The 27,895-nt window shown below is 45.3% G+C and overlaps 2 long non-coding RNA genes across 2 annotated transcripts; both read right to left on the reverse strand.

The window, feature by feature from the left end:
• Positions 1 to 2,768: 2,768 nt before the first annotated feature.
• Positions 2,769 to 8,725, reverse strand: LOC134340847 (uncharacterized). The gene is made up of 3 exons (XR_010016648.1): positions 8,338 to 8,725; positions 5,312 to 5,597; positions 2,769 to 2,972 (listed from the first exon to the last, which is right to left on the reverse strand). It is a non-coding gene; the product is annotated as an uncharacterized LOC134340847 (long non-coding RNA).
• A 138-nt stretch (positions 8,726 to 8,863) lies between these two features.
• LOC134340846 (uncharacterized) lies at positions 8,864 to 26,489 on the reverse strand. Its single transcript, XR_010016647.1, has 4 exons — positions 26,142 to 26,489; positions 19,847 to 20,715; positions 19,170 to 19,244; positions 8,864 to 8,988 (listed from the first exon to the last, which is right to left on the reverse strand). It is a non-coding gene; the product is annotated as an uncharacterized LOC134340846 (long non-coding RNA).
• Positions 26,490 to 27,895: the final 1,406 nt, after the last annotated feature.

Raw genomic sequence — 27,895 nt, forward strand, 5'->3', positions numbered from 1 at the left:
GGGCTGCGATGTGCCCTGTCTTGCCGCAGTTCCGGCACACCTTGGGTTGCCCGGCGTAAACCAGGAAGCCCCGGTTCCCTGCGATTGCAAACGCCGAGGATGGGTGGATGACACAGCCGCTGGTGTCCACCCCCAGCTTCACCCTGACCTGCCTTTTACTTGTCCATACTCCCAGACTGTCGCTGACGTTCTCACACTTGCCCACGCTCTCCACATATCACGCTGGGAATGTGAGGATGCCAACGACCGGTACATAGGGGTTGAACATTTGTACCATAACCGTTCTCTCTTGCTGCGTTACGTCGGCGAAGAGGGGCTACACTTTTAGTCGTGACAGCGGTGCCTCGCTCCCCTTCTCACTGAAGCAGTCATGTAACTTCTGCCACCCTGGGGCAAGCCCGAAGGTGACGCCGTAGTAACCGGCGAAATCCTGGACGCAGTGAAGATCGAACACCTTACAGCCACGGCAATCCGGTAGCACCTGGCGAATGAAGGTCTCCTACTGAAACCGTTGCCTTCTTTCAAACCTCGAACGCTTAGTCTGACCGTCTCCTTGACCCCAGCCCCACGAATCGAAGCGCTGGTCTGTCCAGCCTTCCTCTTCTCTGATGCACTCGTCTCTCCAGTCATCCTTCCCTCCATCGCCGCTGCACAGGGGGAAAGGGCCAGATTTCGGAGCCAATGCCCTGCACACTCCACCCCGTGTCAGCCTGAGGCCGCTCCCCTGCCAACTCTCCCTGTGTGCTGAAATGCAATGTAACAGGGAATCACTGTCTATCATCAGAGACACCCCTACAGATTACATCCACACAGACCGATGTGACAGGGAACCAGTATCCATCATCACCAACCCCCCCCCCACCTCCCTGCCCCCCAGTGAGTTCCAACTTTACGCAACAGACTGTTCAATAAGATTGGGCCCTTGTTTTCTTTTTTCTCGTTTCTTTACTAACCATATAGTCTTGGTAGAAAAGGATCTTGGTGATTGTAGGGATGACTTGCAGTGGACTGAAAAGCTTGAGAGTGTAGATATTAAGAAAGAGGATGTGCTGGAGCTTCAGGAAAACGTCAAGTTGAATAAGTCACCGGGACCAGACGGGATGTACCCCAGGCTACTGTGGGAAGCAAGGGTGGAGATTGTTGAACCTCTGGTAATGATCTTTGCATCATCAATGAGGACAGGAGAGGCTCCGGAGGATTGGAGAGTTGCGGATGTTGTTCCCTTATTCAAGAAAGGGAGTAGAAATATATTTGGAAATTATAGGCCAGTGAGTCTTACTTCAGTTATTGGCAAGTTGATGGAGAAGACCCTGAGAGGCAGGATTTGTAAACATTTGGAGAGGCATAATATGATTAGAAATAGTCAGCATGGCTTTGTCAAAGGCAGGTCGTGCCTTACGAGTCTGAATTTTTGAGGATGTGACTAAGCACATTGAAGAAGGCAGAGCCATAGTTGTAGTGTATATGGATTTTAGCAAGCTATTTGATAAGATACTCCATGCAAGGCTTATTGAGAAAGTAAGGAGGCATGGGATCCAAGGGGACGTTGCTTTGTGTATCCAGAACTGGCTTTCCCACAGAAGGCAAAGAGTGGTTGTAGATGGGTCATATTCTGCATGGAGGCCAGTGACCAGTGGTGTGCCTCAGGGATCTGTTCTGGGACCCCTACTCTTTGTGAATTTTATAAATGACCTGGATGAGGAAGTGGAGGGATGGGTTAGCAAACTTGCTGATGACACAACGGTTGGGTGTGTTGTGGATAGTGTGGAGGGCTGTCAGAAGTTACAAGAGAACATTGATAGGATGCAAAACTAGGCTGAGAAATGGCAAATGTAGTTCAATCCAGATAAGTGTGAGGTGGTTCATTTTGTTAGGTCAAATATGATGGCAGAATATAGTATTAATGGTAAGACTCGGCAGTGTGGAGGATCAGAGGGATCTTGGGGTCCGAGTCCGTAAGACACTCAAAGCTGCTACGCAGGTTGACTGTGGTTAGAAGGCATACGGTGCATTGGCCTTCATCAATCGTGGGATTGAGTTTAAGAGCTGAGAGGTAATGTTCCAGCTCTATAGGACCCTGGTCAAACCCCACTTGGAGGACTGTGCTCAATTCTGGTCGCCTCACTACAGGGAGGATGTGGAAACCACAGAAAGGGTGCAGAGGAGATTTACAAGGATGTTGCCTGGATTAGAGGGCATGCCTTGTGAGAATAGATTGAGTGAACTCAGCCTTTTCTCCTTGGAGTGACGGAGAATGAGAGGTGGCTGACAGAGGTGTACAAGATAATCAGAAGCATTGATTGTGTGGATAGTCAGAGGCTTTTCCCCAGGGCTGAATTGGCCAGCACGAGAAGGTATAGTTTTAAGGTGCTTGGAAGCAGGTACAGAGGAGATGTCAGGGGTAAGTTTTTCTATGCAGAGTGGTGAGTGGGCTGCCGGCGGAGGTGGAAACAAAACGGTCTTTTAAGAGATTCCTGGGTAGGTACATGGAGCTTAGAAAAATAGAGGGCCATGGGTAACCCTGTGTAATTTCTAAGGTAGGGACATGTCCAGCACAGCTTTGTGGGCCAAAGGGCCTGTATTGTGCTGTAGATTTTCTGTTTCCATGTGTCAATGTTCCCACCGCTGTCTCTCCCTCCCTCAACCACACAGGTAAAATATCATCAACATGTTATCTATTGGGGAGGCAAAAGAACTGATGCAACATGACAGTGGTTTGCAACCTTTAAATATATTTAATACGTTTTGGATTTACAAAAAGCAGGAAGTTAAGGACTAAAATTTCCACTCAGTAGATGAATAAGTTATAAAATGATTTCTTCTCAAATTTAAGCAGCATTGTATCATGTCCAAGACGGAAGAGACTGGAGTGTAAGTGGACGGGGCATCAGTGCGCTGTAGAGGCGTTGCATCGCCTAGGAACAGCTGAAGCGGTTTTTCTGCAGATCATTGCCAACGTGGACTGTTACCGCCTGCAAGATGAAAAGTGAAAGTTTACTTTGAACTTGGAACTTTGAAAGATTTTCTATCCAAGTATGCACAGTATTGGGCCAAATTGTTAGGGACAGACCCACATACACACACACACATATATATAAATAGCATTCCAAAGACTTTTGCAGAGCACTGTAGTAATTTTATGGATTACACTGTACTGCTGCTGCAAAAAAATACAAATTTCATTATGTATGTGAGTGATGATCAACCTGATTCTGATGTAGGTCTGTGTTGTGGACTGGGAGAGGGGGGATCATGGTTGGGAATAGGGGAAGGGAGAGGCAGTGAGTGGGAAGCACCAGAGAGACATCTGTAATGATCAATAAACCAATTGTTTGGAATCACATGGCCTTGCCTGGTGTCTCAGGGCTGGGTGTGTCTGCAACCACACCATCCAAGTGCACTGGCACTCCTCCTCTGCTACCTGTCCCACACCCCTCCCGCGGTGCTCCACCCTCGCCATTCTTTGCTCCTGCCAGATTTACAATCTCGCTCTCCGCTCCATGTTGACAACTACAGGGCTGTGTGCAGAAGTCTCAGGCACCCTAGCTGGATAGATATGTAATGCTCGGCTCGATCAACTCACGTCCGTCTCGGGGAACTGCCGTAGGCCCTACCAAACTGTGTACTCACGTTTGCGTAGATGCTACATAATGCACCTCGATACAAGCCCACACTGTAAAATATCAGTCAATACACAATGTACAGTTAAGTTACACTTTATAACTCTTTTTGGTGGTGTGGTTAGTGGACACAAAAAAAAAAGGTGCCACTCAGTAAATTTGTCAGTTTTGTGCACCAAATTAAGTTGTTGGAGCTCACACCTCCCTGATCCTTCCACGAACGACCTCCTGGGTGGGGGAGCGGGATGAAGTAAAACCAAGTGAAAACAGATCTCTACAAAGTGCTCTAAATTAATCACAATTATTAAACACAAAACAATTGACTGCATAAGTATTTTTCCCCTTCAAGTCACTATTTAACAGATGCACCTTTGGCAGCAATTACAGCCTTGAGTCTGTGTGGACAGGTCTCCATCAGCTTTGCACATCTGGACACTGCAATTTTTCCTCTTCCCCTTCCTTCTTTACAAAACTGCCCAAACTCTGCTAGACTGCATGGGGATTCCGTGGGGCAATACTGTAGCGTAGTGGTTAGCGCAATAATTTACAGTACCGGCACTAAGTGACACTAAACAATCTTGAATGTTTTTCGATAGCTGAAGTATTCAGTTCATACCCCAGACAGGATCTGCTGCATGAGTTGGTTACGGGACAGTGTCATGGAACCGGACTGTAGGAACCGGCCCGAGCACCAGCAGAATCAAGTTGCCGAGAGGTTTCCCAATGCATCAGCCTATCCCGAGAGGGTGACTGAGGACAGGAGCAGAGGGAAGCTGTGCATGTCCTCCAAGCCCCCAGCTTTGCTCCTCCGTGGCTCTACCTGTTGCACAAAACCCAGGATAAGACAAAGGGACCTCAACAATCATGGCAGGTAAAAAAAAGGTGAACGCCATATGTTTTATTGTACTATTGGTTCCAGCCCCTCCACCCATCTCCTTGGTGGCCTTCTCTTGACCTTTGACTCTGCATTTAATTTTGACTCCACTTTCACCCAGTTTTCGCACGTTCCTGAGGGTGGGGAATTCTCCTGTTCTGTTCTATGTCAGTGCCTTGGGCACACATGCATTCCTTTTCACCCATGATGTTGTACCAACTTTTAACCTACTTTAAGATCAATCTAACCCTCCTCTCCTACTTAACCCTCTATTTTTCCATTATCATGTGCCCATCTCAGCATTTCTTGAATGCCCCTTAGCACCACCCATGACCGGGCGTTCCATGCACCCACTACTCTCTGCCTCTACCATCCCCTCTATACTTAACATAGAAACATAGAAAATACTTCCCTCCAATCGCCTTGAAATTATGCCTCCTGGCATTTGCCATTTCTGCCTGGGAAGAAAACTCTGGCTGTCCAGTTGATCTGTGCTTCTTATAGTCTTATACACTTCCATCAAGTCACCCCTCATCCTCCTTCGCTCCAAAGAGAATAGCCTCAGCTGGCAAAACCTATCTTCACCAGACATGTCCTCTAGTTCAGGCAGCATCCTGGTAAATCTCCTCTGCACTTACCTAAAGCTTCCACATCCTTCCTGTAATGAGGTGACTGGAACTGAACACAATACTCTCCAAGTGTAGTCTAACTAGGGTTTTGTTAGAGCTGCAACATTACCTCGCGCCTCTTGAACTCAATCCCCTGCCTATCAAAGGTGAACACACCATACGCCTTCTTAACCACCTTAACAACTTACTTGGTAATTTCAAGAGATCTATGGACCTGGATCCCAAGAACCCTCTGTTTCTCCACGCTGCTAAGAATAGTGCCATTAACTTTGTAATCTGCCTTCAAATTCTAGGCCTTGGACCTGCTGTTGCTCAAGGCCTTGAGCTTCCTGTTGATAGAGGCTCCACGGCAACCAGCTCTGGCTCAATGTCTGCTCTGCCTGGAGACAATTCACAGCTGTGGCCCACATTCTTCTCCTCCCAGCTGCCTGCTCGCTGGCTTGGGCTGGAGACAATTCCTACCACTTGGCTGGTCTGAAGGAGACAGAAGAAAAAAAAACTTTGAAAACAGCTGGCATTTTAAAACACTCAGTAAAAAACAATCTTGGCAGCCAGTGTCAGATGAACTTCCTGAACTTGTGACGCTCAGAATACCATTCAGTTTCGCCTCAAAGACTCAGAGAGGCGTGCAGAAGAATCCATTCCCTTTATTACTTGCTAGATGGTTCTTTGTTGCTTTTTAAAGTTTTCCCAGTCTTCCAGTTTCCCACTACTCTTGGAGGCTTTCTATTCACAAGCTTTTAGTTTGACGCCTTCTTTAATTTCCATAATTATCTAAGACTGGCTCTACCCAACCTTACTGTCCTTGCTTTTAACTGGAATATACTTTTATTAAGCACTGTGAAAAATCTCTTTGAAAGTCTTCCACTGCTCTTCAATAGTCCCACCATATAGCCTGTGTTCCCAGACTACACTACACTTGGTCATCCCATTATAGTCTCCATTGCTTAGACATAATACACTGGTTTTAGATCAAACTTTTGCACCCTCCATTTGTATGGGAAACTCAGTCATACTGTAATCACTCTTTCCAAGAGGATCCCTAACTACAAGATCACTAATTCTACCTTTCTCATTGCAGAGGACCAGATCTAAGATAACACATTCTCTTGTAGGTTCAGTAACCTGCTGTTCAAGAAGGCCATCATTTATGCATTCTATGAAGTCCTCCTCAATACTGTCTCGAGCAACTTGATTCACCCAATCTATGTGCAAGTTAGTCCCCCATGATAACTGCTGTTCCATTCTTACATGCCTGAGATATTTCTGTTTATTGCCTGTGCCACTGTAATGTTATTATTTGGTGGCTGATTGACAACTCCCACCAGTGATTTTTAATACTAAGCCATTGTGCCAATATTAACAATGCCCTCTCCCACCCCTTCAATGTTCCAACCTTATGCCCAGTAGGGACAACACACTCAGCTGTTCCAGAGGTAGCAGTACCGGGGGCAAGAATCACCCGTGAGTCTAACAGTGAGGGGGGTGGGGTGCTCTTTGACATAGGAATGGAAGTGTACCTGACCTTGCACTCAACGTCAGTAAGACCAAAGAACTGATTGCAGATCTCAAAGGGTAAGACGAGGGATCACATGTCAATCCTCACAGAGGGATCAGAAGTGGAGAGGGTGAGTGATTTCAAGTTCCTGGGTGCCAACATCTCTGAGGATCTATCTTGGGCCCAACATATTGATGCAGTTACAAAGAAGGCACAACATCGGCCATATATCATGAGGAGGCTGAGGTGATTTAGTATGTCTGCAAAGACAATGGAAAATCTCTACAGATGTACCATGGAAAGCATTCTAATGGGCTGCATGGCCATCTGGTATGGTGGTGGTGGGGTGGGCACTGCACAGGACCGAAAGGAGCTACAGAAAGTTGTGAACTCAGTCAGCTCCATCATGAGCACTCACCTCCCCAGCATCCGGGCATCTTCAAGGAGCGATGCCTCAAAAAGACGGCATGCATCATTAAGCACCCCCGTTGCCCAGAGCATACCCTCTTCACATTTCAAACGTCAGGGAGGAGGTACAGCAGCCTGAAGGCACAAACTAAATGATTCAGGAACAGCTCCTTCCCCTCAGCCATCAGGTTTCTGAATGGACAATGAAACCATGAACACCAGCTCACTACTTCTCTCTCCCTCTTTCTGCACTACTTAATTAATTTAACTATTACCTACATACTGCCATTGCCTTTTGGTGCCACAGTAAGAGCCTTAATTGAGTGCCAGTCTAGTTGGATTTTCTCAAACATTCATTCCCAAAAAGTGCTGGCCCTCCACTTTTCAATACATAACTGCTGTGTTTGGCCTCCATATGTCACATTCACCTTCGTAAGACTATGAGACAAAGGAGCAGAATTAGGCCATTCAGCCCATCGAGTCCACTCCACATTTCATCATGGCTGATCCCGGATGCCATTCAACCCCATACACCTGCCCTCTCACCATGTTCCCTGATTCCCTGACCAATCAGGAATCTATCAACTTCTGCTTTAAATATACCCACGGACTTGGCCTCCACCACAGTTTGTGGCAGAGCATTCCACAGATTCACACTTTGGCTAAAAAAATTCCTCTTTACTTCTGATCTAAAAGGTTGCCTTTCAATTTTAATGCCATGCCCTGTACCTCTGGATACTTCCATTAGAGGAAACATCCTCTCCACATCCACCCTATCTAGTCCATTCAACATTGAGTAAGGTTTCAATGAGATCCCCACGCATTCTTCTGAATTCCAGTGAGCACAGGCCCAAAGCTGCCAAACACTCCTCATATGTTAACTCCTTCATTCCCAGACTCATCCTCATGAACCTCCTCTGGACTCTCTCCAGTGACAATATGTCCTTACTGAGATAAGGGACCCAAAACTGTTGACAACACCCCAGGTGCAGCCTGACTAGTGTCTCATAAAGCTTCAGCATTATCTCCTTGTTTTTATATTCTGTTCCCCTTGAAATAAATGCCAACATTGCGCTTGCCTTCTTTACCTCACGCTCAACCTGTGAAGTCACATTCTGGGAGTATTGCACAACAACTCCCAAGTCCCTTGGCACCTCCGATTTTTTTTTTCGAAGTTCAAAAATGTGTTTTATTTAGCAAGGAGCCAAACCAATGACCAAAGATCAATACGCTTCACCTGGGTACATGTTCTTCAACTACGATTCCCTCTGTTTATGCCTATTCTTCCTCCCTTTGAAAGGTTCATACCTCTTTGGCTAATGAATTGTCGTCCTCCAGCTGCAATTCTCTCCATCTGTGGATAAAGCCGTACTCTTCACAAAGGTTTAGGTTGTGTGATGGCAGCATCAGCTGAACCAGGAGGATCCTGGCTAGTGGATGGAATATCGGCTTCGTCTGAAGGCTGGGCAGATTCTTCCTCCTGAGGTCCTTCAATTTCTAACACAACATCTGAACTAAGCCCTTCTTGATCTACTCCTTCTGTCACAATGGGGGTGCTGGGAACGAACCCAAATGCAAGACACAGACACTGAAGTACAAGGAACAGGACTTGACTAGAGTAGGGACGTGACACGATTCAGGCAAGGAGCAGGGACAAGAATGCAGAGTTGGGCTAGGGAAAGTGGGACTAGGACTAGGAACCATGGACTAGGCTTGGACTCCGAGCCCGAGACTGGACAAGGACCCAGAACCTGGGTCTTGCCTCGGGCTCTGACCCCAAAACCAGGCAAGAACATGACATGGCTTGAGGCTGGGGACTTGATTCTTGAGCTTGGCTTGGGATCCTCGAGGCTTAGGGTCTTGGGTCATCATCACCACCTCCAGATTCAACTGTGCTGGACAGATTGCTCGTGGATGTTGCAACCATAGGAACAGACTGGGAGGCATGCTCAGTTATATCTGAAAATACAGATGATGAAGAGGAGGAAGAAGAACAAGAAGAGATTAAAAGTAAAGGATATCGTAGAGACATGAGAGAGACTTTAGTGCAAATAATGCTTCAATTGAAAGGAATAAAAATAGAGGTTAAAAACATGAAGATTAGGTATGATGAAGCTATGGAAAGACAGGAGAAAACGGATAAGAAACTTCAAAAGTTGGAAAGAACAATGGAGGATATTAATGATAGAGTGGAAAAACAGAAAATGACATTCTTGCCTGGAAAACGGAAAGAGATCAGCTGTTGGAAAAAGTGGATGTGTTGGAAAATTTTAGTAGGCGAAATAATAGTAAGATTGTTGGTCTTAAAGAAGGTACAGAGGGAGATAATCCAATAGAATTTTTTCAAAGAATGATCCCGGAAAATTTGCAAATGGAAAAGGGATATCGGCCAATTGAAATTGAATGGGCACATGGAGCTTTAAGACCAAAACCACAACATGACCAAAATCCACGATCAATTTTAATAAATTGTTTAAGATTTCAAGACAAAGAAAGTATTCCACAGGCGGCAGCCCAGGCTGCCAAGAATAGAAAAGGGTCATTGATGATAGAAGGGAACAGAAGTTTTTTCTACCCTGATGTAAGTTATGAACTTTTGAAGAGAAGGAAGAAATTCAACCCAGTGAAAATAGTCCTATGCGATCATGGTTATCAATTTATTCTGCGCTATCTGCAACCTTGAAGATTTTCTGCCTGGCGGAGAAAGAAGATTTTTTGATGATTACCGGAAAGCAGAAGAGTTTGTGCGAGAATCTTTGAATATTCACCAGACACAAGAAGAAATCTAAGGGAGCGAGATGGATTAAAGATGAAGGCTGGGACAGGGAATACACTTGGTGGATTTTTAAAGGTGGAAAAATATATAAATATATTATTAATTATGTGATAGAGGGGAAGAACTGTAAAAGTTTGAAGAATATTAGTTGGGAATAGTGACATTAAATTTCTTTTAATATATATATATATATAATTTTTTTTGTTACGGGGAGCTGGAAGAAATACTGACCAATCGCTACGGGATTCATGTGTGCAATCGTGGCGACAGCCATGACCCGCAAAATGCAGGGGGGTAACGTTGTGGTTTTTTTCACTCACAACATTACTAGGGGGGCATTTTCTTATTTTTCTTTTTATATCGTATCTATCCTTTATTTCTTTTTGCCTGGATGATGGGGGTGGGGTGGAACACATAGCAAAATGGTGAAGTTTAAAGAGATTCCCCAAGGAACTGTGAGAGTTGACATGTTAAGTAATGTTTCAGATTGGAGTAATTTTGTTAGGAATAATGACTAACTTATTTAATTTTTTGAGTTTTAATGTTAATGGGCTTAACGGACCGGTGAAAAGAAACAGAATTTTAACACACATTAAGAAAATGAAGGTAGATATAGCCTTCTTGCAGGAAGCACACTTAACAGAAACAGATCATCAGAAATTAAAGAGAGACTGGATGGGAAGTGTTGTTGCAGCTTCATTTAGTTCAAAAGTGAGGGGAGTAGCAATAGTGATCAATAAAACGTTACCAATTAGAATACAAAATGTAATAACTGATTCTGTGGGGAGATATGTGATTATACACTGCCAACTTTTTTCCAAATTATGGACCCTCATCAATATTTATGCACGAAATGAAAATGATGCAAAATTTATACAAGAAGCTCTTTTGAATTTAGCTGATGCACATGATAAAATATTAATAAGTGGAGATTAACTTTTACCTAGACCCAGTCTTAGATAGATCAACCAAGGCTGTTACAAAATCGAAAGCAGTAAAACTAACTTTATCATCGATGAAAGATTTAAATTTGCTTGATATATGGAGAAAAATTAACCCCAAAGAAAGAGACTATTTGTTCTATTCTAACAGACATAAAACTTACTCAAGGATAGATCTTTTTCTATTATGAATGAATATTCAAGACAGAGTGAAAAATATGGAATATAAAGCGAGAATATTGTCAGATCACTCTCCTTAGATCCCCTCCAGTTCGCCTACCAGCCCCGACTAAGAGTTGAGGATGCCATCTTCTACCTGCTGAACCATGTCTACGCCCACATGGATAAGCCAGCGAGCACTGTGAGGGTCATGTTTTTTGACTTCTCCAGTGCGTTCAACACCATCCGCCCTGCCCTGCTTGGGGGAGAAGCTGACAGCGATGCAGGTGGATGCTTCCCTGGTGTCATGGATTCTTGATTACCTGACTGGCAGACCACAGTACGTGTGCTTGCAACACTGTGTGTCCGACAGAATGACCAGCAGCCCTGGGGCTCCACAGGGGACTGTCTTGTCTCCCTTTCTCTTCACCATTTACACCTCGGACTTCAACTACTGCACAGAGTCTTCTCATCTTCAGAAGTTTTCTGATTACTCTGCCATAGTGGGATGCATCAGCAAGGGAGATGAGGTTGAGTACAGGGCTACTGTAGGAAACTTTGTCACATGGTGTCAGCAGAATTATCTGCAGCTTAATGTAAAAAAAACTAAGGAGCTGGTGGTAGACCTGAGGAGAGCTAAGGTACCGGTGACCCCTGTTTCCATCCAGGGGGTCAGTGTGGACATGGTGGAGGATTAGAAATACCTGGGGATGCATATTGACAAATAAACTGGACTGGTCAAAGAACACTGAGGCTGTCTACAAGAAGGGTCGGAGCCATCTCTATTTCCTGAGGAGACTGAGGTCCTTTAACATCTGTCGGACGATGCTGAGGATGTTCTGCAAGTCTGTGGTGGCCAGTGCTATCATGTTTGTTGTTGTGTGCTGGGGCAGCAGGCTGAGGGTAGCAGACACCAACAGAATCAACAAACTCATTTGTAAGGCCAGTGATGTTGTGGGGATGGAAATGGACTCTCTCACGGTGGTGTCTGAAAAGAGGATGCTGTCTAAGTTGCATGCCATCTTGGTGAATGTCTCCCATCCACTACATAATGTACTGGGTGGGCACAGGAGTACATTCAGCCAGCGACTCATTCCTCCAAGATGCAGCACAGAGCGTCATAGGAGGTCATTCCTGCCTGTGGCCATCAAACTTTGCAACTCCTCCCTTGGAGGGTCAGACACCCTGTGCCGACAGGCTGGTCCTGGACTTATTTCATAATTTCCTGGCATAATTTACATATTACTATTTAACTATTTCTGGTTCTATTACTATTTATTATTTATGGTGCAACTGTAACAAAAACCAAGTTCCCCCTGGGATCAATAAAGTATGACTATGACTTTATTAATGACAATAATAATGACGGAAAAGGAAGAAGCAACTTATAGATGGAGATTTAATTCAATATTATTAAAATGTCAAGATTTTTGTGATTTTATGAAAAAACAGATCCAATTTTTTTTGGATATAAACTGTCATTCAGTTGATGATAAATTTGTATTATGGGATGTGATGAAAGCATATTTGAGGGGTCAGATAATAAGTTATACGTCTAAAATTAAGAAGGAATATATGGTAAAATTAGATCAATTGGAAAAAGAATCTCAAAGACATATGATAGAAGAAAAACCAAGACAACTTGTCAATAAGAAGTTACAATATAATACGCTTCAGTCACATCGAACGGAAAAACAAATCATGAGAACTAAGCAAAGGTATTATGAGTTAGGTGAGAGATCACACAAAATTCTTGCTTGGCAGTTGAAAACAGAACAGGCTTCCAAAATGATAAATGCAATTAGAACAAGTGCAAATAAAATTACAAAAGTATAAACCTTTAGAAATTAATGAAACCTTCAAAAGTTTCTACTCTGAATTATATCTATCGGAATCACAAAACGATGTTAATGAGATAGAAAGATCTTTATCACAAATAACTCTTCCAAAATTCAATTTGGAAGAACAGAAAGGATTAGAAATGCCTTTTACATTAAAAGAGGTTGAAGAAGCTTTAGGATCACTTCAAAGTAATAAATCTCCAGGAGAGGATGGTTTTCCACCTGAATTTTATAAAAAGATTAAAGATTTATTAATCTCTCCTTTTATGGAGTTAATACGTCAAGTGGAAAAAATAAACTCCCAGAATCTTTCTCAACAGTGATTGTAATAGTATTGCAAAAAAAAGGTAGAGGTCCTTTCAAACCAGCATCATATAGGCCTATTTCTTTGTTGAACACGGATTATAAAATAATAGCAAAAATTTTATCTAGTAGATTATCTAAATATTTACCAAAATTAATACATATCGATCAAACAGGATTTATTAAAATAGACAATTGGCAGATAATGTAACTCGGCTACTTAGTATAATTCATTTGGCACAAAAAAGGGAGGAAATAAGTATGGTAGTAGCCTTGGATGCAGAAAAAGCACTTGATAGATTGGAATGGGATTTTTTATTTAAAGTATTAGAAAAATATGGGTTAGGAGTACCTTTAATAAACTGAATTAAAACCTTAAGCACTAATCTTAACCCTAAAGTAGTGACAAATAGGCAAATTTCAACACCATTCCAGTTGAAAAGGTCAACTGGACAAGGTTTTCCATTATCACCTGCTTTATTTGTATTAGCAGTAGAACCATTAGCAGAACTAATTAGAATTGATTCAGATATTAAGGGTTTTAGAGTTAATCAGGAGGAATATAAGATTAATTTATTTGCTGATTTTGATGTTTTGATGTTTTGATTTATTTAACAAACCCACTGCATTTGTTACGTAAACTACCTTCTGGACTGGAAGAATATGGGAAAGTATCAGGGTATAAAATAAATTGGGATAAAAGTGAAATCTTACCTCTTACTAAAGGAGATTATAGTCAATGTCAATTAGCTACCCAATTTAGATGGCCGATAAATGGGATAAAGTATTTAGGAATAAGACTTCATAATGATATAAAGAATTTATATAAGTTGAATTATTTACCACTATTGAAAAAAATTCAAGAAGATGGATGATATTACCAATAACATTAGTGGGTAGAGTCAATGCTGTAAAAATGAATATATTTCCTAGATCATAGTATTTATTTCAAACACTACCAATACAACTGCCACAGAATTTTTTCAAGAGTTAAATAAATGTGTGAGGAAATTTCTTTGGAAAGGTAAGATGTCAAGAATATCATTGGAAAAATTGACATGGAAATTTGAGTTAGGAGGGTTACAACTTCCAACTTTTAAGAATTATTATAAAGCAAATCAACTTAGATTTATTGCAACTTTCTTTGTCAAACGAAAACCGGCATGGATTAAAATAGAATTGGATAAGATAGGAGAAAATATACCCGAAGATTCTATATATAAATGGGAATCTAAATGGCTACGGGAAAAGAAAGAATCTCCTATATTAAAACATTTGATTGATCTATGGAATAAGATAAATGTTGATGATGAAATGAAGAAATCTTTACCAGCAAGAAGACCTTTGATCCAAAACGGATTATTCCTTTTCAATGGATAATCAACTTTTATATATTGGTACCAAAAAGGCATTAGATGTATTGGAGACCATTATGAAGGAGGTATATTGATGTCATTTGAACAATTAAAGAATAAATATAAAATGTCAAATAACACTTTCTTTTGTTATCTTCAATTAACATAGAAACATAGAAAATAGGTGCAGGAGTAGGCCATTCGGCCCTTCGAGCCTGCACCACCATTTATTATGATCATGGCTGATCATCCAATTCAGAGCCCCGCCCCAGCCTTCCCTCCATACCCCCTGATCCCCGCAGCCACAAGGGCCATATCTAACTCCCTCTTAAATATAGCCAATGAACTGGCCTCAACTGTTTCCTGTGGCAGAGAATTCCACAGATTCACCACTCTCTGTGTGAAGAAGTTTTTCCTAATCTCGGTCCTAAAAGGCTTCCCCTTTATCCTCAAACTGTGACCCCTCGTTCTGGACTTCCCCAACATTGGGAACAATCTTCCTGCATCTAGCCTGTCCAATCCCTTTAGGATTTTATATGTTTCAATCAGATCCCCCCTCAATCTCCTAAATTCCAACGAGTACAAGCCCAGTTCATCCAGTCTTTCTTCATATGAAAGTCCTGCCATCCCAGGAATCAATCTGGTGAACCTTCTTTGTACTCCCTCTATGGCAAGGATGTCTTTCCTCAGATTAAGGGACCAAAACTGCACACAATCCTCCAGGTGTGGTCTCACCAAGGCCTTGTACAACTGCAGTAGTACCTCCCTGCTCCTGTACTCGAATCCTCTCGCTATAAATGCCAGCATACCACTCGCCTTTTTCACCGCCTGCTGTACCTGCATGCCCACTTTCAATGACTGGTGTATAATGACACCCAGGTCTCGTTGCACCTCCCCTTTTCCTAATCGGCCACCATTCAGATAATAATGTTTTCCAATTTTTGCCACCACAGTGGATAACTTCACATCTATCCACAATTAAATTGCATCTGCCATGAATTTGCCCACTCACCCAACCTATCCAAGTCACTCTGCATCCTCTTAGCATCCTCCTCACAGCTAAAACTGCCACCCAGCTTCGTGTCATCCGCAAACTTGGAGATGCTGCATTTAATTCCCTCATCCAAGTCATTAATATATATTGTAAACAACTGGGGTCCCAGCACTGAGCCTTGCGGTACCCCACTAGTCACCGCCTGCCATTCTGAAAAGGTCCCGTTTATTCCCACTCTTTGCTTCCTGTCTGCTAACCAATTCTCCATCCACATCAATACCTTACCCCTAATACCATGTGCTTTAAGTTTGCACACTAATCTCCTGTGTGGGACCTTGTCAAAAGCCTTTTGAAAATCCAAATATACCACATCCACTGGTTCTCCCCTATCCACTCTACTAGTTACATCCTCAAAAAATTCTATGAGATTCGTCAGACATGATTTTCCTTTCACAAATCCATGCTGACTTTGTCCGATGATTTCACCGCTTACCAAATGTGCTGTTATCACATCTTTTTGATAACTGACTCCAGCAGTTTCCCCACCACCGACGTTAGGCTAACCGGTCTATAATTCCCCGGTTTCTCTCTCCCTCCTTTTTTAAAAAGTGGGGTCACATTAGCCACCCTCCAATCCTCAGGAACTAGTCCAGAATCTAACGAGTTTTGAAAAATTATCAGTATTGCATCCACTATTTCTTGGGCTACTTCCTTAAGCACTCTAGGATGCAGACCATCTGGACCTGGGGATTTATCTGCCTTCAATCCCTTCAATTTACCTAACACCACTTCCCTACTAACATGTATTTCGCTCAGTTCCTCCATCTCACTGGACCCTCTGTCCCCTACTATTTCTGGAAGATTATTTATGTCCTCCTTAGTGAAGACAGAACCAAAGTAATTATTCAATTGGTCTGCCATGTCCTTGCTTTGTCCTCCTCTGCTGAACTCTGAATTTCTCCCAGTCCTCAGGTGAGCCACTTTCTCTGGCTAATTTGTATGCTTCTTCTTTGGAATTGATACTATCCCTAATTTCTCTTGTCAGCCATGGGTGCACTACCTTCCTTGATTTATTCTTTTGCCAAACTGGGATGAACAATTGTTGTAGTTCATCCATGCAACCTTTAAATGCTTGCCATTGCATATCCACCGTCAATCCTTTAAGTGTCATTTGCCAGTCTATCTTAGCTAATTCACGTCTCATACCTTCAAAGTTACCCCTCTTTAAGTTCAGAACCTTTGTTTCTGAATTAACCATGTTACTCTCCATCTTAATGAAGAATTCCACCATATTATGGTCACTCTTGCCCAAGGGGCCTCTCACGTCAACATTGCTAATTCACCCTTCCTCATTGCTCAAAACCCAGTCCAGAATAGCCTGCTCTCTAGTTGGTTCCTCCACATGTTGGTTCAAAAAACCATCCCGCATACATTCCAAGAAATCCTCTTCCTCAGCACCTTTACCAATTTGGTTCACCCAATCTTTATGTAGATTGAAATCACCCATTATAACTGCTGTTCCTTTATTGCACACATTTCTAATTTCCTGTTTAATACCATCTCCGACCTCACTACTACTGTTAGGTGGCCTGTACACAACTCCCACCAGCGTCTTCTGCCCTTTAGTGTTACGCAGCTCGACCCATATCGATTCCACATCTTCCCGGCTTATGTCCTTCCTTTCTATTGCATTAATCTCTTCTTTAACCAGCAACGCCACCCCACCTCCCCTTCCTTCATGTCTATCCCTCCTGAATATTGAATATCCCTGAACGTTGAGCTCCCATCCTTGGTCACCCTGGAGCCATGTCTCTGTGATCCCAACTATATCATAATCATTAATAACAATCTGCACTTTCAATTCATCCACCTTATTACGAATGCTCCTTGCATTGACACATAAAGCCTTCAGGTTCGCTTTTACAACTCTCTTAGCCCTTATACAATTATGTTGAAAAGTGGCCCTTTTTAATGCTTGCCCTGGATTTGTCGGCCTGCCACTTTTACTTTTCTCCTAAGTACTTTTTGCTTCTAACCTCACTTTACACCCCTCTGTCTCTCTGCACTGGTTCCCATCCCCCTGTTGTGAACTAACCTCCTCACGCCCAGCCTCTTTAATTTGATTCCCACCCCCCAAACCATTCTAGTTTAAAGTCACCTCAGTAGCCCTCGCTTATCCCTCGCCAGGATATTGGTCCCCCCAGGATTCAAGTGTAACCCGTCCTTTTTGTACAGGTCACACCTGCGCCAAAAGAGGTCCCAATGATCCAAAAACTTGAATCCCTGCCCCCTGCTCCAATCCCTCAGCCACGCATTTATCCTCCACCTCATTGCATTCTTACTCTCACTGTCAGGTGGCACAGGCAGTAATCCCGAGATTACTACCTTTGCGGTCCTTTTCCTCAACTCCCTTCCTAGCTCCCAATACTCTCCTTTCAGGACCTCATCCCTTTTCCTACCTATTTCATTGGTACCTATATGTACCACGACCTCTGGCTCCTCACCCTCGCCTTCAGGATATCTTGGACACGATCAGAGATATCCCGGACCCTGGCACCAGGGAGGCAAACTACCATCCGGGTCTCTGGACTGCGTCCACAGAATCGCCTGTCTGACCCCCTTACTATCGAGTCCCCTATCACAACTGCCCTCCTCTTCCTTGCCCTACCCTTCTGAGCTACAGGGCCAGACTCTGTGCCAGAGGCACGGCCACTGTCGCTTCCCCCGGGTAAGCTGTCCCCCACAACAGTACTCAAACAGGAGTACCTATTGTTAAGGGGCACAGCCACCTGGGTACTCCCTATTACCTGACTCTTCCCCTTCCCCCTCCTAACCGTGACCCACTTGTCTGCCTCCCGTGGCCCCGGCGTGACCACCAGCCTGCAACTCCTCTCTATCAACTCCTCACTCTCCCTGACCAGACGAAGGTCATCGAGCTGCAGCTCCAGTTCTGTAACGCGGTCCCTTAGGAGCTGCATCTCGATGCACTTGGTGCAGATGTAGACGTCCGGGAGGCTTGGAGACTCCAGGGCCTCCCACATCCGACACCGAGAACAGCAAGCTGCCCTCACACTCATACTGCCCCTCTCCTCAAATAACAACAGAAAATGAATGCCAAACTTTCCTCGCCTTGCCCGTTGAGCCGAAGCCCTTAAGTCTTCACTCTGCTCCCTGCTCACTCCGCCGCCCGCAAACTACGCTGCCCGTTCTATGAGGCTCTGTTCCTTTTAAATCTGCCACGCTGCACTGCCCGACGTCACACGCCTGCGCAGTCCCGCCTCTCAGAACGCCATTGGAGAAAAAAAAATAACGAAAATTTCAAAAATGTCTTTCTCGGCACTCCCACTCAGACTCTAAGACTCCTTCTTCGAATCAAACTCGAAGCAGGATTTCTGCCCTTTTAAATCTGCCGCGCTGCACTGCCCGACGTCTCTTAATTAAGGGCTTATTTAAGAGACCAACTGGGTCAAATAATGTTTTTGCCGAAACCTAATAAAATTGAAATTTTAATTCAAAAAGGAAAAATTTTTTAAATTATTTCTTTTCTGTATAATCTGATTCAAAAACAGACACTTAAACAAGGAATTCACAAGTCAAGACAAAAGTGGGAAATGGATTTGAGTATTAATATTGATGAAACAAATTGGTCAAGACTGTGTCTTGACAGTATGACAAATACAATAAATGTTCGACTCAGATTAGTAGAATATAATTTTTTACACCAATTATATATTATACGGCAAAGAATAAATAGATTAACTTCAAACTTACCTGATCAATGTTTTCGGTGTCATCAAGAAATTGGTACTTTTTTACATTCTACTTGGTCCTGTTCCAATATTCAACCTTTTTGGATAAATTTAAGAGTTTTATTGGAACAAATTACTGGAACTCAACTTCCACATGACCCGATATTATTTTTATTAGGTGACATTGAAGGGATAAAACCGAAAATTAAATTGAATAAATACCAGAAAGAATTTATAAAAATTGCACCGGCAGTAGCCAAGAAGGCTATAGCAGTTACTTGGAAATCGGATTCGTATTTAAGTATGGATCGTTGGAATAATGATATTTTTAGCTGAATTCCACTTGAAAAAATTACTTGTAGTTTAAGAGATAAATATGATATATTTTTGAATATTTGGCGCCCTTTTTTTTTTACAAAAGATAGGTTGGCATATCTAGGTATTCCGATGATAAAGATGTTGGGCCTTTGGGGAAAGTAACAAATAAATATATTAAATTTATTTTGAATCCCATGGAGCATGTGGAGACCTTCCAAAATCCAGGCAGTCTTTCTTTCTTTCTTTTTTTTTTCTTTCTTTTAGGTAGGGGTATATATCGGGGGAAGGGTTAAGGGGAGGGGGGAGGGTAGATATTATTATTTCATGTAATCAAGTTTGAAAACTCAATAAAAATTATATATAAAAAATGTTGCTGCACACCTCCAATGCCTGGAGTAAGCTGAGTTCCCCCTCGACTTGATGAAGGTCGCCTCGCTGGTGGAAATCTCTGTGCAGGTGGTCCCAGTTCTGGGGCTGGCGGTTGTATTGTAAGTCTTGGCGGAAGAGGATGTGCTGGTCTCCTTGGTGAGCGTCGAGCTCGTGAAGCTGGTCTTTCAACAACTGCCTGTTGCTCTCTTGGAGTTTCTGGTGTGTAGGATTCCGTGGTGGTGACACAACCTTCAACTCCAGAATTATCCTCTGAAACTTGAGTACTTTCTTTTGTAGCTTGTTCATCTGTACTAGGATCTGTCCCATCAGCAGCCTCAACATTGCCATCATCATAATTATCTTCTCCCTCAGGACTACCCTCATTACTATCTACACCATCACCATCCTCAATACCAGTATCATCATCATCGTCCTCTTCATTGTCTGGATCTTCATCACTCTCAATAATAATGTATTCACTTGGTGTTTGAGAACTTTGTGAGTACTGAGTACTTAGCTGATGTTCTAACTTTTGAGGGTCTAAATCCAAAGGGTGAGATGCCTCTTCATTATCTTCCATTAGTTGACAGGTGGGTATTCTTCAATAACCACCTGGGTGATAGAGTCCTGTGAATCTGGGTTCTCAGACTGGATCTGCATTTCGTTGCCTGCGTCTGTGTTTTCTTCCATCTCCTGTACATGCTTTGCTGATCGCTGGGTGAGTTTCAATTTCTTTGACTGATGTTCTGAAGACTCATCCTGACCATGAGCTGTATTATCAGCACTGGTCTCTTCGTCATCTTCACGTTTAGGCATAGGAGTGGAACCCGAAACTGTTCAAATACAGCAGTGGAAGAGGATGGTCGTTCCATTGGGGAGTTCTGCACAACATCAGAAGGTATGAGACGTGAATTAGCTAAGATAGACTGGCAAATGACACTTAAAGGGTTGACAGTGGATATGCAATGGCAAGCAGTTAAAGATCGCATGGATGAACTACAACAATTGTTCATCCCAGTTTGGCAAAAGAATAAATCAAGGAAGGTAGTGCACCCGTGACTGACAAGGGAAATTAGGGATAGTATCAATTCCAAAGAAGAAGCATACAAATTAGCCAGAAAAAGTGGCTCACCTGAGGACTGGGAGCCATCCTAGTTCCCGATATTCTCCTTTCAGGACCTCTTCCCTTTTCCTACCTATGTCACTGGTACCTATATGTACCACGACCTCCGGCTCCTCACCCTCCCACTTCAGGATATCTTGGACGCGATCAGAAATATCCCGGACCCTGGCACCTTCCAGGTCGGAGGAGGCACAGCAGGTGAAGGAGCAAGTGCGGGGATTGGCTGAGAAGGAGCGGCTGATTTTAAATTATCAGCTAATATATGCAAGGCTCGCTCTAGGGGAGCGGCCTTGTTGAGGGAAGTGCCTTGCGAGAAAAATGCGAGTCTTTGGCTCAGGAGTCTTCGGCGAGGAGGCTGAGAGTGGAGACTACGCCACAGTTGGAGAGGGTGAGAAGTGGAGAAGAGATGACTGCTAGGCTGATTCAGTGGGCTGCGTGCATGATGTGGGAGGTCAGGGACACTGACGGTGCCTCTGGATCCTACACCTGCGGAAAATGTGTCCAGATTCAGCTTCTGAAGGACCGTGTTGCAGCACTGGAGAGGAAACTGGATGACGTTAGGTTAATCCGGGAGAACGAGAGTTTTCTGGACAGGACCTACAGTGAGGTCGTTACACCCAGGATACAGGAAGGGAGAAGGAGGACGACGATGAGTAACGAAAGGATACTTGAAGTACAGGAGACCCCGGGAGATGTGTGTCTCGTAAACAGGTTCTCCCTCTTGGAAGCTGTCGGGACAGAAGACAGTGCCAGTCTGAGAGGCGGATGGGTCTGCGAGTCAACAATTGGCGCTGAGGCAAAGTCAAGGAGACAGACGTCAGACAGAGACGTGGTCGTAGGGGACTCCATAGTGAGAGGTACAGAAATGGGTTTCTGTGGCAACAGGCGAGATTTAAGGATGGTGTGTTGCCTCCCTGGTGCTGATTTCCAGGATGTCACGGACCCATTGCAGGGAATCCTCAAGAATGAAGGTGAACATTCGGAAGTGGTGGTGTATGTCGGCACAAATGATGTGCGGAAGAAGAGGAAAGACATTCTACAGCGCGACTTCAGAGAACTCGGAAGAAGACTGAAAAGCAGGACTTCCAGGGTGGTGATCTCCGGTTTGCTTCCAGTTCCCCGTGCTGGAATGGTCAAGAACAGGGAGATAATGGATCTGACTGTGTGGCTGAGGAACTGGTGCAGGAAGCAAGGATTTACATTCTTGGACCACTGGGGTATGTTTCGGGGTAAGGATGAATTGTACAAAAGGGACGGGTTGCACATTAATAAGCGGGGCACCAGCGAGGGGGGACATAGAATCAGGAGACATAGAGTCAGTATGGATAGAACTGAGAAATTCTAAGGGTAGAAAGACCCTAATGGGAGTTATCTACAGGCCCCCAAACAGTAGTCTGGATGCAGGGTGTAAGTTGAATCAAGAGTTAAAATTGGCATGTCGCAAAGGTAATGCTACAGTTGTTATGGGGGACTTCAACATGCAGGTAGACTGGAGGAATCAGGTTGGTACTGGACCCCAAGAAAGGGAGTTTGTGGAGTCCCTCTGAGATGGATTCTTAGAACAGCTTGTACTGGAGCCTACCAGACAGAACACAATTCTAGATTTAGTGTGTGCAATGAACCGGATTTGATCAGGGACCTCGAGGTAAAGGAGCCATTAGGAGGTAGTGACCATAGGAAACTGTTGAGGCCAGTTCATTGGCTATATTTAAGAGGGAGTTAGATATGGCCCTTGTGGCTACGGGGGTCAGGGGGTATGGAGGGAAGGCTGGGGCGGGGTTCTGAGTTGGATGATCAGCCATGATCATAATAAATGGCGGTGCAGGCTTGAAGGGCCGAATGGCCTACTCCTGCACCTATCTTCTATGTTTCTATAATATGATAAATTTTAATTCTCAATTTGAGAGGGAGAAGGGAAACTCGGAAGTGTCAGTATTGCAGTTGAACAAAGGGAACTATGGTGCTATGAGGGAGGAGCTGGCCAAAGTTCAATGGAACAATACCCTAGCAGGGATGACAGTGGAACAGCAATGGCAAGTGTTTCTGGGAATAATGTGGAAGGAGCAGGATCAGTTCATTCCAAAGAGGAAGAAAGATCCAAAGCGGAGTAAGGGGAGGCCGTGGCCGACAAGGGAAGTAATGGACAGTATCAAAATAAAAGAGAAGAAGTATAACATAGCAAAGATGAGTGGGAAGCCAGAGGATTGGGAAACTTTTAAAGAGCAACAGAAGATAACTAAAAAGGGCATACGTGGAGAAAAAATAAGGTACGAAGGTAAACTCGCGAAGAATATGAAGGAGGATAGTAAAAGCTTCTTTAGGTATGTGAAAAGGAAAAAAATAGTTAAGACCAAAATTGGGCCCTTGAAGACGGAAGCGGGTGAATTTATTATGGGGAACAAGGAAATGGCAGACGAGTTGAACAGGTACTTTGGATCTGTCTTCACTAGGAAAGACACAAACAATCTCCCAGATGGAATAGTGGCCAAAGGACCTAGGATACTGGATGAATTGAAGGAAATTTATATTAAGCAGGAAATGGTATTGGATAGGCTGTTGAGTCTGAAGGCTGATAAGTCCCCGGGACCTGATGGTCTGCATCCCAGGGTACTTAAGGAGGTGGCTTTAGAAATCGTGGACACATTGGTAATCATTTTCCAATGTTCTATAGATTCAGGATCAGTTCCTGTGGATTGGAGAGTGTCTGATGTTGTCCCTCTCTTCAAGAAGGGAGGAAGAGAGAAAACAGGGAATTATAGACCCGTTAGCCTGACGTCGGTGGTGGGAAAGACGCTGGAGTCAATTATAAAAGATGAAATTACAACACATGTGGATAGTAGTAACAGGATTGGTCTGAGTCAGCATGGATTTACGAAGGGAAATTGTGCTTGACTAATCTTCCGGAATTTTTTGAGGATGTAACTATGAAAATGGACAAGGGAGAGCCAGTGGATGTTGTGCACCTGGACTTTCTGTAAGCCTTTGATAAGGTCCCACATAGGAGATTAGTGGGCAAAATTAGGGCACATGATATTGGGGGCAGAGTACTGACATGGATTGAAAATTGGCTGGCTGACAGAAAACAAAGAGTAGTGATTAACGGGACCCTTTCGGAATGGCAGGCGGTGACCAGTGGGGTACCGCAGGGTTCAGTGCTGGGACCGCAGCTGTTTACAATATATATTAATGATTTAGATGAGGGAATTAAAAGTAACATTAGCAAATTTGCTGATGATACAAAGGTGGGTGGCAGTGTGAAATGTGAGGAGGATGTTATGAGAATGCAGGGTGACTTGGACAGGCTGGGTGAGTGAGCAGATGCATGGTAGATGCAGTTTAATGTGGAAAAGTGTGAGGTTATCCACTTTGGTGATAAGAACGGGAAGGCAGATTATTATCTAAATGGAGTCAAGTTAGGAAAAGGGGAAGCACAACGAGATCTAGGTGTTCTTGTACATCAGTCACTGAAAACAAGCATGCAAGTACAGCAGGCAGTGAAGAAAGCTAATGGCATGCTGGCCTTCATAACAAGGGGAATTGAGTATAAGAGCAAAGAGGTCCTTCTGCAGCTGTACAGGGCCCTGGTGAGACCACACCTGGAGTACTGTGTGCAGTGTTGGTCTCCAAATTTGAGGAAGGACATTCTTGCTATTGAGGTAGTGCAGCGTAGGTTCACAAGGTGAATTCCCGGGATAGGGGACTGTCACATGTTGAAAGATTGGAGCGACTGGGCTTGTATACTCTGGAATTTGGAAGGCTGAGCGGGGATCTTATTGAAACATATAAGATTATTAAGGGATTGGACACGCTGCAGGCAGAAAGCATGTTCCCGCTGATGGGTGAGTCTGGAACCAGAGGACACAGTTTAAGAATTAGGGGTAGGCCACTTAGAACGGAGTTGAGGAAAAACTTTTTCACCCAGAGCGTGGTGGATACATGGAATGCTCTGCCCCAAAAGGCTGTGGAGGCCAAGTCTCTGGACGCTTTCAAAAAAGAGATGGGTAGAGCTCTTAAAGATAGTGGAATGAAAGGTTATGGGGATAAGGCAGGAACTGGATATTGATAGTGGATGATCAGCCATGATCACAGTGAATGGCGGTGCTGGCTCGAAGGGCCGAATGGCCTACTCCTGCACCTATTGTCTATTGACATCCAGTGCATCTGTACGTGTGAACTTCCCACTATAGAGGTCATTTACAGCGACAGGTGTGTAATTCATGATAACACAAGTGTATTGAATTGAATGAAACTGACTTTATTTCTTACATCCTTCACATACATGAGGAGTAAAAATCTATACATTGCATCTCCATCTAAATATGCAACGTGCAATAATAGTAATTTATAATCATTCATAATAAATAGAACAGTCAATGTAATATAGAGTATACTCAAATCAGCGTGAGTTCATCAGTCTGATAGCCTGGTGGAAGGAGCTGTCCTGGAACCTGTTGTTCCTGGCTTTGATACTGCAGTCCCTCTTCCTGGATGGTAGCAGCTGGAATAGATTGTGGTTGGGATGGCTTGGGTCCCCAGTGATCCCCAATATTTCCATTTTATATTGTTGTGCATACTATTTATTATAAATTAGTATAGTTTGCACATGGCACATTTAGACAGAGACATAAAGAATTTTACTCCTCAAGTATGTGAAGGATGTAAGAAATAAAGTCAATCCTTTCTAATCGTTGAATGTTTTGATATGTTGAGTCCTGACAAACAAGTTGCTAGTACAGGTAAAGGTAATTTTTAACCCCTGATCCTTTATTTTCCCTCTCAACCCCGTTCTCCAGCTTTCTCCCCATAACCCCTGAAGCTCTGACCCAACAAGACGGCACCAACCCCGCTTCGGACACACCCGAGGTCTCGGCCTCCTCCGCCATCTTGTGGCGACAGCGCATTCCCCAGACTCGGCGCCCTCTGGCCGAGGAGGGCCCTCCTCAGGCAGCACTGCAGGACATCAGCGAGCCCTTCGGCCCATCTAGTCCATGGTGGAAATCTTTTCCTTCATCTCTGCTCCCAAGGGTCGACCGTCTATTCTGAGGCTAAATTTAAGAACTCGACTTGGATGAGGAGCGGACCGACCCACAAACTCCTCCCCAGCCGCCCACAACACTACTGGTGACGGACGGACGGATCCCACCCGCCCAACACCGGATTGCCCGCCATTGATTTGGTCGTTACCTCTTCTGCCTCATCATCTCGGCCCGGGCTTTACGGGAATGGCGAAGAATGACGGTACCGGTTTGGGAAGCGTCTCCCGGCCTCTCGCAGCCGTCTTCCCCACGACCGGCAGTCACAGCCCCCGAGCTCCCTTTCGGAAGACCCTCCTTTGAGGAGCCTTGGGACAGGCGGTTCAGGGAGCATTTCATTCTGGAGAGGGATCAGCGAGAGAGAGAGAGAGAGAAATCTCCCCGTCAGACCCGAGTTCTCCGATCGGTCTCTCCCCCTCTGGAGAAAAGAGAGAGAGATGGAGGGGGAGAGGGAGAGAGAGAGTGAGGGAGAGAGGGAGGGGGGAGAGAGAGAGGGAGGGAGGAGGGAGAGAGAGAGGGAGAGGGAGGGAAGGGGAGAGGGGAGGGAGAAATCTCCCCGTCAGACCCAAGTTCTCCGATCGGTCTCTCCCCCTCTGGAGAAAAGACGGAGGGGGAGAGGGAGAGAGCGAGAGTGAGAGGGAGAGAGGGAGGGGGGAGAGAGAGAGGGAGGGAGGAGGGAGAGAGAGAGGGAGAGGGAGGGAAGGGGAGAGGGGAGGGAGAAATCACCCCGTCAGACCCAAGTTCTCCGATCGGTCTCTCCCCCTCTGGAGAAAAGACGGAGGGGGAGAGGGAGAGAGCGAGAGTGAGAGGGAGAGAGAGAGGGAGAGAGGGAGGGGGAGGGGGAGAGGGGGAGGGGGAGGGGGAGGGAGAGGGGAGGGAGGAGGGGAGGGAGGGGGAGAGGGAGAGGGGGAGAGGGAGAGGGAGAGGGGGAGGGAGGGGGAGAGGGAGGGGGAGGGAGGGGGGAGAGGGGGGAGGGGAGGGAGAGGGAGGGAGGAGAGAGAGGGGGGGAGAGAGAGGGGGGAGAGAGGGGGGTGAGAGAGAGGGGGGAGAGAGGGGGGTGAGAGAGAGGGGGGTGAGAGAGAGGGGGGAGGGGGGTGAGAGAGAGGGGGGGAGGGGGGTGAGAGAGAGGGGGGAGAGGGGAGAGGGAGAGGGGGAGAGGGGAGAGGGAGAGGGGGAGAGGGGGAGGGAGAAATCTCCCCGTCAGACCCGAGTTCTCCGATCGGTCTCTCCCCCTCTGGAGAAAAGACGGAGGGAGAGAGGGAGAGAGAGAGAGGGGGAGAGGGGGGGGGGGAGGGAGGGGGGGAGGGAGAAATCTCCCCGTCAGACCCAAGTTCTCCGATCGGTCTCTCCCTCTCTGGAGAAAAGACGGAGGGGGAGAGGGAGAGAGGGAGAGAGGGGGAGGGGGAGGGGGAGAAATCTCCCCGTCAGACCCAAGTTCTCCGATCGGTCTCTCCCCCTCTGGAGAAAAGACGGAGGGGGAGAGGGGAAGGGGGAGAGGGAGGGAGGGAGAGGGGGAGGGAGAGGGAGAGGGAGAGGGAGAGGGGGAGGGAGGGGGAGGGGGAGAGAGGGGGAGAGAGGGGGAGAGAGGGGGAGAGAGGGGGAGGGAGGGGGAGGGAGGGGGAGGGAGGGGGAGGGAGGGGGAGGGAGGGAGAGGGAGGGAGAGGGAGGGAGAGGGAGGGAGAGGGAGGGAGAGGGAGGGAGAGGGAGGGGGGTGAGAGGGAGGGGGGTGAGAGAGAGGGGGGTGAGAGAGAGGGGGGAGGGGGGTGAGAGAGAGGGGGGAGAAGGGAGAGGGAGAGGGGGAGAGGGGAGGGAGAAATCTCCCCGTCAGACCCGAGTTCTCCGATCGGTCTCTCCCCCTCTGGAGAAAAGACGGAGGGGGAGAGGGAGAGGGGGAGAGAGAGAGAG

The sequence above is a fragment of the Mobula hypostoma genome, chromosome X2 (genome assembly GCF_963921235.1).
Source record: "Mobula hypostoma chromosome X2, sMobHyp1.1, whole genome shotgun sequence".
Lineage (NCBI taxonomy): Eukaryota > Metazoa > Chordata > Chondrichthyes > Myliobatiformes > Myliobatidae > Mobula > Mobula hypostoma.